General features: G+C 37.5%; 1 long non-coding RNA gene across 2 annotated transcripts in view; it reads right to left on the bottom strand.

Moving 5' to 3' along the window:
• The window catches only part of LOC310843963, a 79,558-nt gene extending 59,755 nt beyond the window's left edge, over positions 1–19,803 (bottom strand). For both annotated transcript variants that reach the window (XR_014563830.1, XR_014563831.1), the window contains exons 1-3: positions 18,643–19,803; positions 14,676–14,731; positions 9,173–9,206 (exon numbers count right to left, since the gene is read on the bottom strand). This is a non-coding gene — a long non-coding RNA (uncharacterized lncRNA). The remainder of the gene's footprint in view (positions 1–9,172; positions 9,207–14,675; positions 14,732–18,642) is intronic.
• Positions 19,804–20,035: the final 232 nt, after the last annotated feature.

Raw genomic sequence — 20,035 nt, 5'->3', positions numbered from 1 at the left:
CAGATGCAGAGGAGTTTCTTTAGAGCATTAGTTCTTGTAATTTATTGAACAAAATGATCCTGAGCTCTTAAGGGACGAGAGCTAGAGAGAAATTGTTAACAACTGAAGAGATATATGTACCAAGAAAATTTATATAGTCAGTTCAAATATTATTATTTATTAAATTAGTATACCCCCCTTCATCTGTAGACGTTAGGGTGGTCCACAGCATAAAAAATACAAGATAAAAACACAAAATGCCTAATAAAACAATAACCAAAACAAAACAAAACCATAACCCCCAAACACATTTAAAAGGATATATTAATTATATGTATAGTAATTAGTTTAAAAATTGTTATGAAGTGTTAGGATGGTGTTTAGGGTGGAGTCTCAGGCCTTTACCCTACATACCTTTCGCTTCTCCACCCAAGACACCCACTTCACAATTTCTCACCCATTTCCATTCAGCATCTTCGCCCTTTTGCTCTCCCAGCCTTTTGTAGACTTTTAGCTTTAGCTAGTTTTGTACAGAAGCCATTGAGTTGATCCCCTGGCTTCCTCACTGCCAACATAGCTTCTCCATCATTCTGAGCCTAGAGTGGAACCAACTTGCTTCTGCACACCCAGTCCTGAACTGAACTTGCTCAAGTGAAGTAACAATTGGCTCTTGCCAGATATAGAAGTAGTGAACAATTTACTTGCCTCTCCAACATATTTGAGGGTAACGCTATACCAGGAAATCCAAAGACTTATCCATAAGACAATTTATTCTGTTGCCATGGTTCAAATAAAGGATGCTACAATAACACAAAACATAGTAGCTATGGGAACAGGTCCATATGAAATGGTTGCCTCCTTCTGGAATCACTGTGTATGTGGTTCACTCTTGCTGTTGTATGCTTATTTTCCCTCCCCAGTTAGGTAACCTATCAGGCAGCCTTTGATCAGAGTCTCCATCATTTTATGACCCAGGACCCAGATTTTAGGTGTTCATTACTGAAAGCAGGTTCAAAAAGCTGCAACAAGTCTGTAGGCCATTGTTCAGGCAGTTGACACTACCCAAAAAACAAAAAAAACCCAGAACACAAAGAATTTTTTGGAAATTCAGGGTTCTGTGGAAAAAAGCAACACCTTGAATAAGGGTCATGAGCTTTATGAAGGCAAAGAGACGGATTAAACTGCCTTTAAATGAATGTAAAACAATGCACACCAGGATCAACAATAACATACAGACTAACAAACTGTGACCTTTCCATAAACTAAAGGGAATGCTGATATGATTAGATTAGGTGCAGCATTATCATAGAGCATGTGGGAGGAAACAAGCCCAAATGCCTGGTTTTAAAGCTCACAATTGCTTTGAAAATGGAAAAAATCACACTGATGGGAAAGAAAGGTATGACAAACTGTGCATGGGCCATTTCCGAAATGAGATATGTATTTGAAGGATTTGAAAGATTATATATATTTGAAAGAGACAATTATATATATCTGAAAGATTTGAAAGACAGAAGTAGACTGTGGAACTGAGACTGTACACACACTATTGTTTACTCAGCATCCAGTACGCTCGCACCAATGGTTTGGGAAGTAATGTACGCAATCCATATCTATCCTCCATCTATTCTGTTGTTTCTTACAGAATACAGTGGTACTTCCGGTTGCGTATGGGATCCGTTCCAGAGCTCCGGTCGGATCCCGAGGTTTCTGCAACCAGAGGGACCGCTTCTGCACATGCACGTGTGGTAGTAGACAGCTTCCGTGCATGTGCGCATGGCAGTAGAGTGCTTCTGCGCATGCACGCGTGGCAAAACCCAGAAAAATACTTCCGGGTTTGCCACGTACGTATCCCGAAGGATATGTAACCAGAAGTGAACATAAGTAGAGGTACCACTGTACTACATTTCAATGCATTTCTCACAAAATACCGTATTTTTTGCTCTATAAGACTCACTTTTTCCCTCCTAAAAAGTAAGGGGAAATGTATGTGCATCTTATGGAGCGAATGCAGGCTGCACAGCTATCCCAGAAGCCAGAACAGCAAGAGGGATTGCTGCTTTCACTGTGCAGAGATCCCTCTTGCTGTTCTGGCTTCTGAGATTCAGAATATTTTGTTTTCTCGTTTTCCTCCTCCAAAATCTAAGTGAGTCTTGTGGTCTGCTGCGTCTTATAGAGAGAAAAATATGGTAGCTGCAATTCAATAAAAAGAATGTTCTGGCTGCTTTTTCTATGTATACGGCCTAAGACAATGGTTAAAAATTCTGAAAATAAAGTGAGGAAATCCACCCACCCACCTCTATGGGGTGGCTATAATTCTTCCTAAGTCTAATGCCATAAACAAGAATGCTTTTATTAGCCTCTTCAACTAGGCCTTTGCTGATTTGATTCCTCTTTTTTTGGCCCACTTCCCAGCCTGATGTATCTTTGTCTCTGCCTTGCTTCAGCTAATTACTTACGTTTGATGGCTACCTCTGCAGGTCCCATTACTTATTGCCACTTGTGAACAGTTGTAGTAAAGGTGTTTGTCATTTACCCCAAGGTCATTCTAGCCCTGTTTTAATTTGGTTGTATTCCCTACCTAGTAATATTGATGATAATATAGTAGGAAGCATTTTCAGCTCACACTGACCCCATAAGAACAAGTACCATGTATTTGCCTGAGGATACTTCTGCTGAGTAAGCCTTTAGAACATGGCAGTGTTATCCTGGAATGTTAACTGTAAGTCATCACAGCTGGCTAGGGAGCAATATAAAGATTCCGTTGATTCAGTCACTTCTAGGGGGGAAAATTTATGTGCTGGTTTTTTCCTCCCTGAAATATGTCCTGCTTATTCATCTTAACTATATATTTCAATGAATATGTGGAATTCATGCCTATTTTCACAACACACAGTATTATCCTGCATTCCATAAAAGCACTCCCATTCTTTTCACTTTTCCTGCTCTTTTATCAATTTCATTCCCATTTTCCCATTCCCAACACTATTACTTTTACATAACTGCCTACCAGGATACTTCATTTGGACTGATCCTTTACAGGAAATCTCCCTTTTATTTATCTATATGCAATGATGACTACTTGAGCAAGACACTTTTTGGGGGGAGGGATCATATGCTTAAAAAACATATTCATAATGCAACATATTCATAATGCAATTTCAATATGCAACTGGTGCTATGCTGCAAGAGACATCTAGCCAAATGGACATAAGTTTTGTCCCTCTATTATCTTTCTACATTTCTTTGTCTTAGGCTGCAGGTTGATCTAAAAAGCACGATGACATTTCCATATCTGCCCCCTCTGTGTGCATAGAGTAGATGAGCCATATAATAAATGACAGCACAATCAGCTGTTTCAGGTCAAGACAGTGTGGTAAAGGCTAACTCCCCAGCCCCATTCCATCAGCTGGATGGTGCTTCTGTTGGTTTTCTGAATGGTGCTATGTAACTGTAACTCTAGCAACTGAGTTGGATGAGTTGCAAATGCAGCATTCATTTACTTATGTAGTTGTTACTTTTATGTAGTCCTCCCAGCTAAGAATGCTTGCATGGAAACCTGCTTCTGTCTTTCACAGGTGTATGCCCCCTGGTGAGATCAGGACATCTGTCTGGAATAAATGAATAGCCAAACCGCTGCCTTTTTACAACGGATAGCTATTGCCAACAGCTCTTGTTGCTGAGCCTGAATGTGATTATTAGAAATGTTCCTGCAGTTGCAGTTTTGTACTTGCTCTCTTTGACCTGCCTTGTCAATTATGGATATGCCACCTTTCTTTCTCTTGACTAAATGTTTGTTCAGCTATATAGCAGTGTTTTTGATTAACTTTCTTTTTGTGCAATGTTATACTTATGTGTGCATTAATATCATTCTTTTAACTGATCTTAATAATGTATATATTGCAGTAACCCGCACTGGGTGAAGGGTGGGTAAGAAATCTAATAAATAATAACATGCAACTGAAAAAGAATATTGATGCAATCAGATAGATAATCTGATCAAGATGGTTTTTTGCAGTGTTTCACCAACACTTTTAAGTGCGGATCAAACGTGCATATTAGTTTAAACATAGTACATAAAGGAATCTAAATGCAATTGTATGCATGGCATGAGCAAATAAACATTACTTCTTTCCCATTGTTTAATCAATGCAAATGTAATAAGTGAAAGCTGTAGCAAACTGTGCATGCACAGTACTCTGTATAAAGTTTGGAAATAATAAACCACTTTTCAGGGTTTGTTTGGTTCTAAAACCCATCAAACAGTGTATAAATGATATGGAAAAAATAACAGAACAGAACAATGGATTATTTCTAGTGTACCACTAGAAATTCAGAACTGCAAAATCTGAGAGAAATTCAGAGGAGGAAAATTTTGGTAGCAGCCCTCTCACCAGCCTAAATGGGAATTGATAAACCTTTTGTGGTTCTTGTTTGCATCTAATATTGTGAAAAGGAGAGGGTTGTCAACACCTGGCAGGCCAGAATATATGGCTGGATTGTATTCAGCTGGAAGGATCCCAAGTTATGCTGTGTGTGTGTGTGTGTGAGAGAGAGAGAGAGAGAGAGAGAGATCCCATTTTTTCCACTTCCCTCTGTGGGTGGTGTATGTGCTTCATCTGTGTGTGAGAGAGTGTTATAAACAGAAGTATAATTAGAGGGAGCTGCTACATAAATGAGTGGACATAAGAAAGGGCCAATTTCCCTCTAAAGCTCAATAAGCATACAATTAGCACAGTGACATAAGATACTCTCCACGGGATATATAAATACATATTGTGAAACATGTGCAAGGTATGTTCTGAACAGAACTTGCAGATGAATACAAGAGACAGGCTGGTGACACCACCTTTAAAGAGCACACAAAAGGCAAATGCAGTATTTCACAGCTAAAAGGAGGAATAAACATAATGCTATGGACATAAATGACTAAATTGAGATGGAGAAATAAATTAAATTAAATTGAAAGGAGCTCGCAAAAGTATCAAGCCAGCCCACAGCTTGAAGGCCCCTATTTCTGTTTTTTATTAGTGTATTTCTATGGCAGAACAGGGTCATGCTGAAATTTAAATGGTTATGTAAATCAATATGCAAATTAGTTGTAACCTCCAGGCATCTGGAAAGTTGCCAGGGCTGTTTCAGATCCAAAGTGTTTGGGATAACACAGCTTTGTGATTGTAAATTCTCATGCAAATTGCATAAATTGTAACTGTGTATAAATGTAAAGCTATGGGTTTATTGAAGGTATGTCACCTGAGGACCTATTATTGGAATTGCAACAGTGGTGTCATTTGCTGAGAATTTTCTTCTTCTTCTTCTAGATGGCTCCCTATAGCTTCTTCATCCTAGCAGGGGATTATCTCAATTCATGTTCTAGGAAGAGCTCAGCAAGGAAATGTCAGAGTTATCCTGTGTTTCTGGATGAGCCAGATGTGAACCAAATACAGATGTGCAAATACTATTTTACCTTATTTATTTGCAAGAGTATTTCTAAACCACCAAGTCATTTGAAAAGTATATCATGGCAAGGTGCAATATTATTAATACATTACATTATAAAATCATAAAAGAGAGAACAAAAAGAACAAAAGAATAAAATCAATTCTCTAAAAAAGCTTGGCAAAACAGAAATGTCTAGAAATGCTTGGTGAAATGGAGAAATATCAGAATTGTGTGAGTCTGGTTTGCATGCAAATTGCACCCCCAAAGTAACACACTAAAATTAGTTTGCACAAACTAACCAAAAATGAGATAACTGTAGGACAGCCAGGAAGGCTTCTCCAGATGACCGAAGTGATCTGGCCAATGTATAAGACACAAGGTAGTCATTCAGGGAAACTGGTCCTAGGCTATTTAGGGTTGTATAAAGTAACAGTAATACCTTGAACTTAGCTCAATAATGTAGTGTCTGCCAGTACAGAGTTTTACTTTAGAATCACTGCACCTATTAAGATCTCATTAGCTAGTCAATTTCGTTCTGTTATAACATTGACAAAATGGATGAGTCACACAGAATTTCCTCAGTGTTGTTTACAGGGCAAAGTAGTGTGATTGTTTTATCCTTCATTAATGGAGAATCAAGTATTTCAGGGTATATTAAGGCAAGGTTTTTGGCGTTTGAGATTTATTCCTTTCACATTTCCTCTTGTAAATGCAGCCTAGTACTTAAATGCTTACCGAAAGAACAGCAAATGTTAAGAGGTACAGATGATGTGGGGAAGGGATTGACAAGCTGTTTGCCATGTTGTAATGATGCAACAGATGAGTGGATGCACACTCAACTATGCACCTCATTTAAATTGGGGTTTTTTAAATACAGAAAATGAATCCCTTTTCCAAAGGACCATGTGATAATGGCTAACTGTTCTTAAGGACTCAACAACCAGAGGACAGTGAAAATATATCTAACTAAAGTATACATTTTAGGACTTAAGTTACCGTTAGACAGTTTAGATAAGAAAGCATATCAGTCTGACGCAAAATATTGTGCAATAAACTATCATCAGATTAGATTACTCTGCACTTCTCACTTTTGCAATTATTAACAAAAAAAAATTTTTATGATTATTCCCTTTAAGTCTGAAACAGTATAATTTACATGAGGGTCCCTATGGAAAGCAGGCTGTTTTAAGCTGCCATTCTGCAAATTCAGAAGCAACTGAAACACCAGCAGGGTCAAAAGGGGGCTTAGAGTGATTTGGAGCAGAGAGGTTGAACAATGAATCCCACATGCCAGAGAACTATGAAAACTGGAGCTCTGTGAGTGTAATAGTTCTCTCCTAAAAACTCTCAGCACCCTTAACAGTTCCCAGTATTATTTGGGAGAAGCCATGACCGTTTAAAGTGTTATAATACTGGTTTAAATGTATAGCACAGGTAAGGCCCAGGTTTGCACACTCAAAGCATCCAAGTTATCCTTTATCCTCAGTCTTCTATGCAAACTGAACTTTCCACAGATCAATAGCAATTTAAATGTCATCCTTCCCTGTAAAAGCATTTCGCTTGCATGCCTGTTTGTCTCACAAACCAAATTATTCTTAAAATGAGTCTGGAAAAGCAATCACACTTGTCCCTTTGGAATTAAAATGCTACAAACAGAAAAGAAAACTCTGTCTTTAAACTGTGAAACTGTTCAGATTAAAGAGATCTCACCTCTTACAGTTTGATGTTGATTTATTGAGACATGGCTTACAATTTAATTCCATGACAAAATGAACTCTTAATAACGGATGCTATAAGCAGACTGAGGGGAAGAATGTTATGCAGTGAGACCGACCAGAAAGTTACTAGTGGTGGCGGTGCAAGTACTACATACATTCACAAAAAAAAATATGTTCAGTATTATATCGTACTTTTCTTACAGAAGACTTTCTCATAATTTACCTGCAAAGGCAAGTGTGAACGTAAGTGAAAATGATATATCTAGAATTCCTAAAATGGCCGTGCTGGTTGGCGCAGGTGGATGTTGTACTTAAAAGCTTATGGAGGGCACCAGGTTGACAGAGGTGAAGTAGATCGAGCTATCTATCTATGCACTGAAATTCCAGCTGATTCCCTGCCCCAATTTGGAGTAATGGGTCTATAAAGTGCAAAAGAGACATGTTGGTGTGGATGTTAACCCCCTCTCAACCCTGGCCTCTTTCTCTCCTTCAACTCCTCTCTCAGCTGCTTTCTTGCAGCAAAGCAAAGTATGAAAGCTAGATGGGGTATGAGGAAATTAGTTGGTGTAAACTAGACAGTGGAGGTGAGTTCAGCATTCACCCACCTGCATACTACCTTTCAAAATTAAATTACACATCGAAGAGGGGGTGAGAGAGGATGTATGAAAACTTGTGGCTGGGACAGAAGTGCTTTTAGAGACATGGTGTTATGTATGGTTTGGCACCAGGTATAAGAAAAGGCAAGGAGAATGGCAGGCTGGGGAGCAGACAGGGCTGCTTACTGAGGGAAATGGTGAACCCCTGGCTAATCATTGTTCTCTCCATTAGTGTGTCTGTCCCAAAATCTGCCATCCGATTTCAATGATCTGGGCTGTTAACCCGATTTTTGGCTACATCTGCACAGTAGCTATGTGGCACATACATAGCGCTGTGTGGCACAACAGCAGGCATTGCTTTCCATGTTCTGCAATTTGGGGTTTGTGGATCTCTAGAACCATTCAATGAACAACAAACATAGGGCATATCACAAATTAAGAGGTGAGACCAAAGTCATAATAAATAAGTCCAGCATGTGTTATGCATCACTTATGCTATTTGCATCTGATATACATTACAGAATTTACAGATGACTTGCTACAAGAGATGCACATAAAATATTAATTAACAGCTGTCCATACTGTATTCAAAGCAAACTTTTATCAGTTAAAATAAGCCGCTAACCTTTACAACAGTCTACATTTTCTTTACTATATTTTGTCAGTAATTCAGCTGTTGAAAGCGCAGTATGAATATATCAGACTAAAACAGACCAAGGACACAATCTTGTACCCATTGATGCCCAACTGAATTCAGGTCTCAAGTGAGAATATTGGATGAAAGAATACTCCGAACTACATACCTTTTCCTTCAAGGGAGAACAACTTGTAACAGGCCAACTCTCCAGTTTCTAGACCCCGCCCCACCCCCAATCCACCTTAATCTTGTCAAGATTCTGCTTCAGGTTATTGGCCCTGATCCACCCCATCACTCCCTTCAGAAACTGATCCAGATCCATCCATTGCCTCTTTGACTAAAAGGAAGTAGAGGAGGAATCTGTTTTAAACTGATTTATACATGGAATTTGGAAATTCAGCTGAACTTTGCCACTTCTTGAAGCAAACGCCCATGTATGCACAATGCCACAGGCATTGTTGAGCATTGTTTTTTTTAAAAGCCCAACTAATTTATAATACACACATATAGTACATACAGTACAGAACTTGTGTAAAAGGATAACTTCCTATTGAGACCAATAAATGAGATGGGAATTAGAAAAAATCTGTGTAGATAGGTCATCTTGCCAAATTATTTGTTTTTATTCATATTCTAAATATCATTTTAAAAAATTAAATCTATATCAAAATTAAGTATAAAACATAGGCAGCAAAATGGATGAACACCTATAACAATACAGCAAGATCACCAATTAAGGGAAAAGTCACTGATTACATTCCTCAATTACAGTAAAACATCATAAGGAGAAGCTCACTAACTGTTGAGAAAATCTGGATATTAGCAAATGAAGCCCTGTGCAACAACAACAACAAAAGTGGGGGAGGAAAGGGAGGAGGTTGTTTTTAATATTTGTGCTTTGAAAGAGACAGCCTGTATGTCATTCCTTTAAATAAGCTTATGTTGGCAATAAAATCAAGAAATAGAAACCTAAATGGTAGTATAAAGCCCAAGGGAATATCCAGTTCACTTGAGAAGCAATAAAAGGCCTTTCCTTTGTAAGACTAAGATTAAACATTTGTGTATTTCTGTAAAATAGCCAGCAGTCTTGCACAAAACAAATACTTTGGAGTAGATAAGAATTCTCTGTTGTAATGTACATTTCTTTAACTATAAAATAATTCACTCAGTCAGTGAGGCAAAAGTCGGAGATTGCCTTGTTTTTTAGTGTTAAACAGATAATCAATAGTTCAGTGCAATAAAATTAAGTGTTTTGAGTTTATTAAACTTCAGAGACAACCACAGAGTAGCTAGAAAGTACAATGTCATTAAAAGACAGCATAAACTATGCAACCTTGTGTTTGTTCTGAGCCGTGTTCCACTCCTCTGTAATTAGAGAGGGGAGTATTGTTATTGAAGAATACGCAGAAGCGCTAAGTTATCCTCTGCAGTATCCAAGACCCTGGAATCGGTCAAAGAAACCAAAATGACTTCTGCAATTCACTTAGACCTAGACACTGAAGATGTCTGATGCAGTGGGGAGTTGATGAAAGCACCACCCTTCCAATAAATGGGATTATATAACCTCAATTATGGTGTCAGCAGGTCCTTATATATTGTTTTTCCTTGCAGATCTTCTGGTACAGTACTATTTTTCCCCCAATAGATTTTTTTATTCTTATTGTGTCAATTTGCAAAATTTTATAGAATAAATTAAAGAAATATACAGAACTTGAGATATGGAATGGACAATTTCAAGCTACGTTTCCAGGCAATTTGAATTGTTTCTGAATGGAACATTAAATTCTGAACTTTTTACTTCATTCTAAATTTATTATCCATCAATTTTTTTGGGGGGGGGGTATTAACATTTTGGCTTTAAGGAATTTGGCCTTAGCTAAGTGAAATCCACAATGGTTTTTCTTTCTTCATATTATTATCAGTAATAATATTATTTATTATATTTCTATATTGCCCTACATCCGAGGATCACAGAACAGCTTACAATATTAAAAAAAATACATAACAGAATAACAAACAAAACAAAAACCCCAATAATAATATTGGGCAACTGTTTTCTATTAAACTATTAAAAAACTATGTTTTGCTACAGATTATATTGGACAAGCTGAGATAGATCTGTATCTGTTGGGTTATATATTCCTTTCAAAATGTTTGACTGGTACTGTCAAGTTAGTCAAGAATATGTATTGGCATTTCTAAATGTAATGGTATTGGAATCAGCTATTATATTAAGTACCTTTTAAAGCTACACTTTAGCTAAGTACATGTGTCATTCTCAATAGCATAACAACTTAATCTAAATAAATATATATCCTATACTACAATCAAAGTGGATCAGCCCTAGAAATGCTAGTGTGTGTGGTGTTTTGAGGAATTGATTTTAACTGCTGTATAATTGCATTCAGTACATTTTAGCAGTTACTTTAATAATCTGACTTGGAACTATTTGCTAACTAGATACACTAAACTGGAAGTTTTGGATACAGGGCAATCTAATCATCATGAGAATATTTTCCACGTCAGATATGTTATCTTTAAGCAATTGCTGTATAGGAAGATTAATACCACATCTTATCAGCATATGATATTACAGAGGGAATACATTTTGGTAGAAATTAAGCACTGTTGGATATCTACCAAAATTAGACAGAAGATTTAAAGGGAGCCTAAAGGCTATTTTCAACACTAAAACCTCATTTTATGTGTTTCAGTTTAGAAATAACACCCAACCACCTGAATGAATCATAGGAAAGTTAATTGTGTTTTCTCTCTCCCATCACACAGGCAAATACTGTCTTTCCTTTCATAGCAAACCATAGTTTGCTGGTAAATCTAAACTGGGCAAACTATTGTTTATACAAACCAAAAAATGCTTAAAAATCCAAGGTGGAAACTATAGTTCAATTGTGGTCTACAGTTCCAATTTTCAAGCAAGCAATGATTCGCGCAAGGTATGGTTTGCCTGGTTCAGTTGTAATCTACGCTTTCCACAAAAGAGGAAGTAAGACAGAAAACAAGGGAAAGAAAGGAAAGGGCTTGTGAAATAAAATCTTAGGACAATATACTGTTATTTAGTATGATAACGAAGTGTGGGCTCAGGATGCTTAATTGCTATTTTATAGCTACTGAACCTTGAAATATTGGAAGCATTACAAATATTAAAACACACCAACGTCACTCCACAGCCTAATTTCCCATCTATTTGCCTCTGCATTGGGTTAAGGGTAGACTGACAGACACTGCTGTTCTCCTGAAATGAATATTCGGGCATTTGTGGAGTAGGTACACAAGCTTTTATGTAGCATGAGATTGCACATCTCCACTATTCCACTGTGTCAACACCTGGAAAAAATGGCAGCACCAGAAAAGAATTTCAGTGTATACTCCCAACCTGAAAATGTGTTTTAGGGAAAGGAAGCTTGTTCGCATCATTAAGTTATAGTTTACTAGTAGAACATGGTTTGTATGCAACAGGTACCATGTTCAATCTCCATGATCATTAGTGTGCTTTGAAGTTTCCTTCTTTGTTTCATCAGTGCCCTTGTGTTGTGTTCATGCTCCCTTTTGATTGCTTGTACTTTTAACTTAATTTTGAAATAGAATTGTATGGTTTTTTAAAAAAAAATGTCACAGAAGACTATTGCTTAAGCACCTTGGAGAGCTGCTGCCAGTCTGAGTAGATAGCACTGAGCTAAATGGCCCTGTGACCTGACACAGCATAATGCAATTTCACATATTCATACAGATATTAAGCAATGTGGAAAGATTTGGGTGCAAAATTTTCAATGTGCAAGCTTGAACTTCCAGCTTACAATGCAACTGTGTCAAACACTGATTTGGAAAATTAAAGAGCAGCTTTTAAAATAAAATGTTAGGGCTACATACCTACATCCAGAAGTTTCAGCATATGCCAGAAGGAGCGTACACTAGTGACTAATGATGGAGGTGAACATCTAGGTTGCACTTTATATTAAAGTTCTGCTTATAAATAGTTTATAAAGGGCCAAGAAAAGATTAATAGCTGTTATAAGCATGTAACAGCTATGACCACTGTGTGTTATTGAGTTATAGGCAGTTGTAAGCACATCAGTACAGTATGTTATAAATCAAAGTGTGAACAACCTGTTGGAGTCTGTAACAATCTATAATTGATTCATTCTAATATTCATGTATTAATTCTTTATAAGCTGTTTATAGTATTCATACATCCTTTATAAGCTGCTTAAACATGGAGCATCATTATGAAATGTGATAGGCCATTATATAACACTGAAGGCATCAGTTCTGCAATATATCTGAAGCAAAATCTTCTATTAAAATTTTATGTACCTTGACTTATATTGGCATCAAAACAATGTCACAGCATGGAGGGCCTTTGTACAGTGTGGAATTTCATTTTTAACTAAGGAAACAAAGCCCGATTATCTTAATGTTTGTTAAAATACCATATTTCTAGAATTTAACTAGAACACTGTATCAATCACAGTTTCCTAGAAAATTCTAACATGAAAAATATATTCATGCCTTTATGGGGCCTGGAATATTGAATGGATTCGTGTTGGCTTAATTTGTATACCAATTAGTTGAATTGTGGCGCTGAGCGGTGATCAATACCAGCCAGATGCAGCTACAATTCTGTTATAGACATAGTGATATATTATTATAGTTTGTCTTATTCTCTCACATGTATTTATGGGCCCAGGCTCAGTAAGCCTGGGGCCACCGGGGGGCAGGAATAGGAGGCATGAAATGACATGACAGCAGCTTCGGATCAAAATGGCCACAACATTGTTGATTACAGATATCACTAGACTTTGGCACAGGCACTGGGTATGTATTCCGGATCAACTAGCCCAACTGCTGGCTGATTATTTCATCAGGGTTGATTCCGGATTAAGAATCTCCTTATCATGCAAATCAAATAGGGCAATCCCACCAGGTAACCATCTGGGGAATTCTATGGCCTGTTAGCCTCCCCCTGGACTCCTTTACTGAGACACCTTGAAATTTGAACCTAGATAAGGGGTGGGTCTAGTTTAAACTATGAGGAAAACAAAAACCCCAGACAGGCACAGATTCCTCCCTGGCTCCAAATATGGCAACAAATTTATTCCACAGCAGGCACTGCCACAGGGAAGGTGAATGGGGTATCTGATGCCGACAGTGCTGTTTGCTCCCAACAGAAGTTTAAATTCTGTAGAGGCAGATCCAAGTTAAGACTCACTTCAGAGCCCAATTCAATTTTAGATTTCAGCAGGAAATCCTGTTGACCCCTGTGACCAGCTGAGGCCAATGACGGAGTCAACAGGCTGCATGGAAAGGAACTCTTGACGCTGCCCAGCTATCCCACAATTGCCTCTGTCACCAAAAGTGGTCAGCTGTCTTTATATGACATTGCTATGAGTACAAGCCTGAGAGTGTGAGGAAAATGTAAACTAATAGGAGCATGGAGAAAACTTTACAGGGGAACCTAATTGTGTGATCTGAAAACTCTTTTAAGTATATGTCGATCTAATTAAAGGATGTTTTAATGCAGAAATATAACTTCAAAATGGCATTTTACTTTTCATCTTTCAAAGGACAGCAGAACTGAAAAATTATTATACAAAATGGGCATATCTGTGCTTGCTTGTACACTTCCTTTTTATAACTACAAACTGTGTACTCTAGATTAGGCTTCTCCAACCTGGTGCCCTCCAGATGTTAGAACTACAAGTTTCATCAGCATGGCTGATGGTCAGGGATGATGGGAGTTGTGGTTCAAAATACCTGGAGGGCACCAGGCTGGGAAAGGCTGGTCTAGCTGCACTATAGATGTATATATATATTTATAAATAGCATTTTGTGTGTATTCTAGATATATTTCTGGATTTTGTAGTGATTCAAAATATTTTTCTCTGCATCATTCTCTCTAAAAATTGGAGGGATGCACAAATACCTACTTTACTGTTACAGATATAGACCAGTTTCCCTTACGCTCGTGCCCACCTTGCATGTGAAATTAGGGTTTTTTCCTGTCCTTTTTACATTTTACATTTGTTTTTGCACTGCTCATCACTCTTAAATTTAGACACCACCATTATACTTTTAGTGTTTTTTATAAAGTATATAGCCTGGCATACTCCTTTTTGCTTGAATATTTTTTCTTCTTCTTTTCTAGCTATTTTCCTAGATGTGGTGACATAAATCTGAATAGAATATATGTTAAAGTGCTCTGACCTGGGAGTATCTTCTATATTTCTACATTGCCTTGTAGAATAGGAATAGACTTGGGAGAATATTTTTGTAGGACACACTTACCAGGCAATCCAATGGTTCCCAGTGTCTCATTATTTTTCAGAGTACATACCATATTTCTGTGCAACAAAACACAACTTTTTAATTATAAGAAAGAAATAACAAGTCACCTTCAGGAAAACAGACATAATCCCTCGGGGCCACAATGTCATACGTATCACAGACAGGAAAAGCATATTGGATCCATTTGTGCGCACACTCTATAAAGTTAAAATTGTTTCTTATACGCTCTTTTGCAAATGTTCGTTTTTGTTATTGTTATGAATAATTCAAGTGATAGGATCTCCCTCCATGCTTTCCCAGGAGAGGTTATTGTACACTACAGCCCCTTAGATACGGTTGTTAGGAATTGTTTCCTGATATTTCACTGCCTACTTACATTGCTTTATATAGGCTTAATGTATACTGAGTGCATAAAATCCATTATCTCAGGTCTGTTATTTTTGTCACCATCCCACCTTCTTCAAGTCACCTCCATGTGTTATTTGATTCCCTTCTATTTCACTTTAATCCTTACACCTTCATTTACAGAAATCAATGCAGAGACTATGTATGTATTTTAAAAAGCTGTTCTGCAGAACAAATAATTTCTTGTGAGTTTGATAAGGCCCTTGCTAGCAAACTTGCATCTGCTTAGAGTAACATGAAACTCTTTTTTAGATTTTAAACTCTGCATTCAGCCATACCTCTTGTGCTGTTCTTTAATTAATTGCAGCCACTGGGAGAGGGGAAGGATTGTTATTGGGTCCATCATATTGGGAAACAAGGATTATGCCTTTCTTTCACAGCCAAAACCTCCTCCATGAAAATCACTTGCCTTTATGGTGTTAAGGCTTAAAAAGAAAAAGAAGAAAAGTTCCCACTGGCGTCAATAGAAACTTTTTAACTTATTTGCATGTGAGAACCTGATTTTAGCAGAATCACAGGTGGAAAGTGAAGAGATAAACTTCCTCTCCCTATGCACTATGATCCACCAAATAATGACTGTAATTAATTAAAGGAAAACAAGAAACAGCTGCATACCACGCATTAAGCATAACATGCCATAGCAGATGGTGTGATGGGCAGAGATGCTTACCTGACCTCCTGGCAGGTGAATTGCTGCAATTTACCAGAAGGGGGTGGGGTAAGGGGGTAGGGAGGATTAAGCCTGACATCCACCAGTTAGGCTTGTACTGCAGGAGTACAAGCCTGACTCAGCCGATGCACTTGCACTGTGACCACCTCATCACCATTCCAGGTAAGCAGCGGCGACTCACCTGTGAGAGGTCAAATAAGCAATGCCAACCCACCATGTTGTCTGCAAATGGTCATGTGTAGTTTGGGCCTTATTCTGATTTATATGATTAGCTGCAGCTGACTGAATTGCACTGTGCCCTTATAATGAGAAATGGGGGCAGTAGATTCTATGGCTGATTGTTAGAAAATGCTCCATTGGATTGAATTGAAACTTGGCAGGTTAAGAAAGGAAAGTATGAGGATGCTCCATGCTGAATTTGGAGTAGAAAGGATATGAAACGACATATTTTGAATGAGTTAAGCATGAATGAGTTTTGACACATACTGTGTATTTCCTCTGCCCCAATTGGACTTGCTGGGGTGCTTGTAACGTGGAATGGTAGCTTCAGAAGCATGATAGTTCTGTTGCACATGTTTATTCTAGTGAACAGACAAATATGGGACTTCAACTCGACACTGTCCCACCGACAGGTAACTAGCTCCAAGAATGTAGTGAAGCTGAAACTAACCATATGCCATAGTCACATCTGTTAAGGATGTAGCAATTAACAGCTGCAACTTCCAAGCATTTTGGAGGTCAGGTAAAGATTGAAAACCCTTAACACAACATGTTACACCAATAAATAAATTGTTAACTGAATAACTCTTATTTTTGGTGATTTAAGAGACAAATTCATATAGGGTATGCCTATCAATCACTATTGTCCAAGGGTTGTATTTTAAGTGCTACTCAGAGTAGACCCACTGAAATTAATGTACCCATGTTAATCATGTCCACTAAAATCAATCGGTTTACTCTGAGTGTGAATAATATTGGATATAATCGATTATAGTTTTATGAAATCTCCAGATTCAGGGGCAATACGCCTCAGAACATCCATCGCTGTGAAACAATGAGAGGGGTCTTGCCTTCATATCCTACTTCTGGGCTTCCTGGGGGAATCTGGTTGGCAACTGGGGAAAACGTGGTGCTGGATTTGAATTGGGTCTGCTCCAGCAGTCATCTTAAGCTTTTATCACTTCAGCTAATAGTTTCTCTGTTGCTGCATTGACTAGTCGTTCAGGACTCACAACAGGGTCGTGCCATCAAAGAAAGTGGGAACTGGTGGAATCATAATCTTTTGATTTTATATAGGAATATTTTAATATAAAAATAAAATATGAAAATTTATGAACAGGTAATGAAATTTAGGAGAAAATAGGAAAAAGTGAGGGGCAAAAGATGGGCATTTAATATTTTTTAAAAATGTGGGTGATGTGATATGGGTATGAAGTCTACTTAAGTGCTCTCCCCTACAGCGTTGTTTTGAGAATAGAGAGAAAAGTACTTTTTTACATTTTAAAATTCCTTCTTCATTGGAGTAAGACTTACTGTTTTGAAGTCTGAAAAATAGCTCCTTGGACCACAGGTACTATTTCACAATCTAAAAACAGTTAAAAACTGTGGTGTAGGGGTTAGAGTGTTGGACTAGGACTTGGGAGTCCAGGGTTCAAATTCCCACTCAGCCATTAAGCTCACTTGGTGACCTTGGTACAGTTACTGTCTCTCAGTCTAATCTACCTCAAAGGGCTGTTAATGAAGATAAAATGGCTTCTTGGGGGCGTAAAGGTGGTATATAAATGAAATAAACAAATATTAATTTATATGAAGCACTTTCAGGAAAGAATCAGTGCAGCACTTTTAAAGGATTGGTCCAAATATATTTTAGATTTCCTTGACCTAGCTCCAAGATAATGGATAAGTAGCCTAACCACCTGCCTTAAGTATTTTACAAGTAGAAATGTTCCTCTCTTTTTTTGTGTCTATGTGTGTATTATGTCTGACATGCTTCAGAATAATTTAGAGAAATGCAGTACCCAAAAGAGCAGTTGTCGCACATTTCAACGGATTTCCCAACTCTAGTTGAAAGCAGCTGCTGAGGGACTTTCAGAGGACTCAAGGAAATGACTACCATGTCAAGAATCTGGCACTCTACGCTCCACCTCACACCCCTCTCCTGAAATCCATGTGTTCAGGCTCATGTCTACATGTCTAACAGGAAATTATCTTAAAATCAAATTATCCAATGATGTGTATAAATTCCCCAAAGAAATCAAAAGCATGCATGTTTACAGGCAAACAAAAATTCCTCGTGAAATGTAGTTTCGGGGAGTTAAATATAAGTGGTATTGTGGGTGGGTGGGTGGGTAGTTTCAGTTTACATAGATAATAAACAGAAACATGATCTTGTTTCTTTTACAGCAATTTTAAAACATTCTTTATAAAATCTTCTGCCAAAGATTTAAAGCTTAAATATTAAATGGCAGCCAGATGCTGGAATGATTGGTTTTGTTTTATTGTTTTGCATTCTCACTCTTTATCTCTTTTTAAAAACGTAACTTAACTACTTGAGCATTTATTTCTGAATATTTATGTTACTCATGGCATTTTTAAGTGTATTTTCTTTAATTAAGAGACACTGTTCATAACCATAGATTTTTCAGAAACTACTGATCTCTATTTCTGAGGTAAACATAAACCAAGAAATCTATAAAGAATCTTAAATAAAAAATAAATTCTCACTATACTGCATAGCAGAATGCCTGCTTTTTATTTGATAATAATATATATATCTAATATATAATAAATATATATCTTTACATGTTAGGAGGCATTTTCAGAGATTCTCTTTTTACCATTAGACAGTACTAAGAATACTACTTTTATCACATTTGGTTTTCATAGAAATACCTCGATGATTCTTGAAGTCTCCTCAAAAAATAATTGTCAGTTGATGAAGAATGTTCATTAATTAATTCCCTTAAGATCCCCTGCTGCATATCATCCAGAACTGATGGCTTGTATAGATTGAGTCTTCTCTTGTATTCTTGCCAGCATTTTAATGCCAGCTCTGTCAACAAGGACTTTGTGCCCTATTTTTCCCCTTCTCCCTTTCTTTTTACAAGGAACAATTCAAATATAGCTCAGTGGCTATAGAATCTATGCAAAATATCCCTGTAAGCAAGGACATTGGCACAGAGTGGGCAGACTCTATGATAAAGTAGGATGAAACAGCTGTTTGTGCCTTCAGCATTTTATGTGTTTTTAAAGCATGTTTTAAAGCCTTATTTTTCACTGTGAACTAGAAAATAAAGAGAGCTGCGCAATTTTTAATGCAAGCAATGTTCTTTCTGCAAGCTTACTACAAACACGCTGCCACTTCATTCACAAATATTTTTCCATTGCACTTTATGAAAAGTTGCAAATTGGCAGTATTTGTGCACAAGTCTGCAAAACATTTCTAGGTGTGAGTTAAGCAATGTGGACAACAAATAGTTCTGTGGCACAAAAAATACTTACAAAATCATTATGGAGTGGTGCCTCCAGACAGTCGCTATTTTGAGAGATAAATTCAGTAAAATACAGGAACTTTAGGTTTGCACAGTTAAACCAGATTAAAGGGCTCTGTTGCCCCAGCACAACAAATCCACTTTTTAAAAAAGAACCGGAATTCTGCCGTTTCAAAAGTGATGGGGAAATGCATTGAAAAGTGTGTGATGGATGAATGACTAACAGAAACATGCATAAGCACCCTGCAAACAAATCAGAGCAAATAACCAATGAGAACAAGTTATAAGCTAACCTCCTTATCAGCTTTGTGAATGCAATGAACAGTTCATCTGCAGATGCATATGGAATATTGTGTACTTCATCAGGTACATGATATATTATCCTGAGTCACAGAGTAACTTCAGTAGTTTCACCAGTTCATTCAGTAACTATCCTCTCACCAAAAACGTGAGCCTGGACCATTCCATGCAACAGGTTTAGTTTCTGGAAACTAATGGATAGATAAACATCTTATGTGTTCACAGACCTTAGTCAAAGATTCATAACTTAAACATTTACATTATTGTTTTATCTTTTTTGCAAACTGTTTTGAGTTGTTTTACTTTACAGCCCCCAATTACCTTAAAATAATTCAAATGTGCTGCTGTGGGATGGGGGGGGCTTCAGCCTGGATGGTGCCTTGAGTACCCTCTAGTTCTTGGCATCCTGCACCCAGTGAGAGTTCAAATCCAATAGAAGATTCTATTTGGGCTGAACTACTTGGGCAAGTTTCTTTGTAAGACAGTGACCTTAG

Source organism: Podarcis gaigeae, assembly GCF_964106915.1.
Source record: "Podarcis gaigeae genome assembly, chromosome: 4".
Classification (NCBI taxonomy): Eukaryota; Metazoa; Chordata; class Lepidosauria; order Squamata; family Lacertidae; genus Podarcis; species Podarcis gaigeae.
The sequence above is the reverse complement of the archived record's forward strand: the minus strand, read 5'-3'. Positions and strand labels throughout refer to the sequence as shown.